This window comes from Schistocerca serialis, chromosome 6, assembly GCF_023864345.2.
Source record: "Schistocerca serialis cubense isolate TAMUIC-IGC-003099 chromosome 6, iqSchSeri2.2, whole genome shotgun sequence".
In the NCBI taxonomy this organism is placed as follows: Eukaryota; Metazoa; Arthropoda; class Insecta; order Orthoptera; family Acrididae; genus Schistocerca; species Schistocerca serialis.
Window position 1 is genome coordinate 317,593,844 of NC_064643.1, and position 4,245 is coordinate 317,598,088.

A 4,245-nucleotide genomic window follows, 5' to 3' on the forward strand; every position below is an offset into this window, starting at 1 on the left:
CCCGTAGAAAACTTGTACCCGAGTGGCCGTAGTGCAGGCAATGGAGAACAGGGAGAAAAATGGATTGGGGTCATAAATGCTGTGTCCAATGTCCTAGCTGTACGAATGATTCTGGGAGGCAGCGCTCTGTGGATTGTACCTGCAGAGGGACTTCAGGCTGGGGCACTTCCCTCTTCCCACTTAGGGTCGAAGCAGGAGGGCGCCAGTTCGCGAAACATTTTACCAGGGCTAGTGAAGAGACAGTTGCGAATGTGGCTAGTTGCCGGAAAGTTGGTGGGGGAAGCCATTTATGGGGGACTGCTGTAATCTGAGCTTTTGTGCAAACGGTGGGACGGTCATAAAACTCCAAGCATTCTCATGTTAGAAGCTTGGACGATACAGGCGGAGCATCTGGTGCACATGTTTAGTGGAGGGAAGACTGTAACTCCCGTGAAGCAGCCAGGTTCTTTTAGCGAGGGGCAAAAAACATATTTCATGGGGCATGACTGCATGGGAAGCTTAAGTCTCAGGATATGCAAAGCAGACGCTTGCTCCCCCAAAGTGGGAACCTCAGCGCTGGTCTGGATTGGCTACCAGGCCAACAGAACAGTCAAGAGGGGAGACTCAATGAGTAGAGGAGAGTTCGATTGGTTTGTATATAGTTCGATTGTCTGTGCAGCTTGGGGGATGAACCGTGATTTATTTTCAAAGAATATTCTTAAGAATTTATTTTATTTACTAGCGATTCATCAAGAACGTTAACACATTTAATCACACTATGTAAGCATGGAAGTAGTTGCCAGGGAGTAACTGATGAACTCATAATCAAATTCCTTTTAACAAATGGGAATTTTACTCACTTTAATAGTGCCTAAAAGCATTAAAAAACAGATTCAAAATTATAATCAGAAATCACTCTCTAAATATCAAAGTTACAGTTTATTCAGAGGCAGAAAGAAACAAGTTCTGTCTGTATGAGCTTTCGGGCAGAGAACTTTGCCACTCCCTGTTGACACGGCCTTAGTTACGATCGCTCACAACAGCCTCTGAAAGACTACACTGGTGCAAATCTGCAACACAACAGATAACTTTAAACTAAGAGTTTTAAGAATTTACACAAGCACACAAACTATGCACCCCCTGTAGGAGGGAAGTAAATGGTACAAAACACTAACAATTAAAATATTAGCCTTGCCACCGAAGGTGCAACTTGATTTTAACTTCTAAGTAAAGTCTTCTGGTCCTCCCCTTGTGAAGAACTTCAGGTCTTTCTCTAGTAGTGGATGAAACGTGTGGTCTGTAACTTGTGGTGGACTAAGAGCCAGCGGCAATTACCCATTGTACCGACAGTTGTACTGCATATCATCTCGGACGCATCGTTTGTCACAAGGGTGAACTTTTTCGTCCTGAGTCGGCCGCCTGATGTTTGACAATTCCAGCACGCACTGTCGAGCCTGTGAGTCAAATTTGTTTGACCAGAACAGCGAACAGGTGGACCACACACTGAAATCTTCCGGGATTTCAGGGCTCTGACAGGCAAGTATCCCGCGTTCTAATAATCAAAACGCCAATCCACGTAGTTAGCAAATTTTCGTGGGCTCGTCAGAACATTACAGCTGCCTCAGCGCGCTGTTCCTCGGCCACAGGGTGCCGTTTTCTGCTGCCGCCTGAATCAAGGAGAATTGGCAAGGTATTGCTACAACGGAGTAGAGTTGTTAAATGTTTTTCACTGCTCCCTGTTCTCTGGTGAACCATAGTTTGCGGTGTACTTGGTTGTAGTTAATTCTACTTGAGTAGAATTGGGCCTCGCAGTGGATTCAAGTAAATAAAGTGATTGCGTTGTAAAAGGGATCAATTCAGGGGATATTCGAGTTTGTTATTTTTTTTGTAAGACTTTTAGTTATAAAAGGATGAATAAAAACTTGTCATTATCTTTTGTAAACTTAGATATGCCACTGTTCTCATTCATACTCCCTCAACTACTCACCATTTTAATTTTTTTGCGGTAATACATGGGCACATCAGCAATTCAAGGTTCAGTCTTATTAAATTAGTTAATTTGTTTATTAATTTGAGTTCTGAAAGTAACTGCAGATATAGGCAACGAAAGTGCGATGAGTAAATTCATCAGTTTCATAAATAAAATATTAAGGATGTAGCTCACGATTTGAAGATTACTGAGAAGATTATATTTTTCTTTGTGTAAAGACAATAACATTTAGTATCACTCAAAGATATATTCATATTTAAAGCAAGCGACTGATTGCACCTTCTCTTTCAAGAGGTATTACTGGTATGAGATTTTCACTCTGCAGCGGAATGTGCGCTGATACGAAACTTCCTGGCAAAGGTCTCGAGTTCGGTCTCGGTCCGGCACACAGTTTTAATTTGCCAGGAAGTTTCATATCGGCGCACACTCCGCTGCAGAGTGAAAATCTCATTCTGGAAACATCCCCAAGCCATGTCTCCGCAATATCCTTTCTTTCAGGAGCGCTTGTTCTGCAAGGTTCGCAGGAGACCTTCTGTTAAGTTTGGAAGGTAGGAGACGAGGTACTGGCAGAAGTAAAGCTGTGAGGAGGGTGCGTGAGTCGTGCTTGGGTAGCTCAGTTGGTAGAGCACTTGCCCGCGAAAGGCAAAGGTCCCGAGTTCGAGTCTCGGTCCAGCACGCAGTTTTAATCTGCCAGGAAGTTTCGGTATTACTGGTGTTTGCTCCTTACATGATGTTCCGAGTGTCATGTGACTTACATCGGTTTTAATCTTATAAAGCAAATAGAGCACAGTACTTCTTTGCTAGCTGACTTTGTAAAATACTTCCGAACTAGGGTTGGTGTCATTCTGCAACACAACCGATTTCCGGTGATGACAGCGAGAAACTACAGCATCGGTTATGTGGGTCAAGTCTCGAACACTGCACGTCCACGTGGGCCGTCTAATAGGCCACATCACACAGCAACATGTAACGTTATTATCTCATCAATGCCGCACCTATTGTTACCTCGTATATTTGTTGCTAGTTTCCAATCGTTGGTGTTGTTATTTAAATATCACTGATTGTGTTTCCTCTCTTCTACGGGGTGTTTTACAATTCATGTTACACACTTACAGAGGTTGTAGAGGGGACTTATTAGATGAAGTTTTACTCAGGAAACGGTTCGTTTCCATGTTACGAGGAAACCAAGAGCTACTGAGATGTATCTTACGCAATTCGCCAGTAATCGTAGGCGACCCACAGTCATGATGGGTACGATGACGCCTTGTCACGTGATGTCGTCAGTTTCCCTCTGTTTTCATGTTTTCTGCGTTAGTTGATATTACGGTGACTAGTACTGCAGTAACAGGATGCCTGATTACAAGTTCGCAGAATACTCCCATATTTAGCTAATTTACAGTGAAGCTTGCAGTAATGGAAGAAAAGCTCAACGTCTGTACTACAAGTACTTTCCAAATCATGTGAATCCATCTCATCCCTCGTTTACCAGGGTAGAACAAAGTCTGTGGTAAAGTGGGAAATTCACAAGCGATAGAGCAAACTGTGGTGCTCCAAGAAGACTGTGCACTACCGTATTGGAAGAGGAAGTACTTCATCAGGTTGAAGAGAACCAATCGACGAGTACTCGAGCCATTGCTAATTGCACGTGTATCACTCTTATATTGGGAATGTTCTGCATGAACAGCAACACCACTCATCTCACACGCCATGCTCGGATTTTGTGCCATGTGTCAATTTCTGTACTTGGTTTTTATAACTTTGTGTGGATTTCCCTAGTTACCAAGGCGAATTTTGTTCATCGTCGCCGGCCGGAGTGGCCGAGCGGTTCTAGGCACTTCAGTCTGGAACCGCGCGACCACTTCGGTCGCAGGTTCCAATCCTGCCTCGGGAATGGATGTGTGTGATGTCCCTAGGTTAGTTAGGTTTAAGTAGTTCTAAGTTCTAGGGGAATGATGACCTCAGATGTTAAGTCCCAAAGTGCTCAGAGCCATTTTTTTTGTTCACCGTCGAAGCCCATTTCAACAGGAAAGATGTTTTGAACGCTATAAATAGCCACATTTTGGGACGAGAAAACCTCAAAACTACGTGTGGACGAAGATTTCCGAACACCTTCAGTATCAATGTCTGGGCAGGTATCTGCGATGGTCTTGTGATTGGACCATACATCCTTCCTCCCTTCCTGGCGGGTGCCAGGTACTTGATACTCCTGCAAGAAACGCTGCTGGAGCTTTCGGAAGATGGACATTCAGCACGAATAGTGGTTCCAGCATTTCGCG

General features: G+C 44.0%; 1 non-coding gene across 1 annotated transcript; it reads left to right on the plus strand.

Moving 5' to 3' along the window:
- The first annotated feature begins 2,571 nt into the window (after window positions 1-2,571).
- On the plus strand, window positions 2,572-2,648 carry Trnas-cga (transfer RNA serine (anticodon CGA)). Its single transcript has one exon. It is a non-coding gene; the product is annotated as a tRNA-Ser (tRNA).
- The last annotated feature ends 1,597 nt before the right edge of the window (window positions 2,649-4,245 follow it).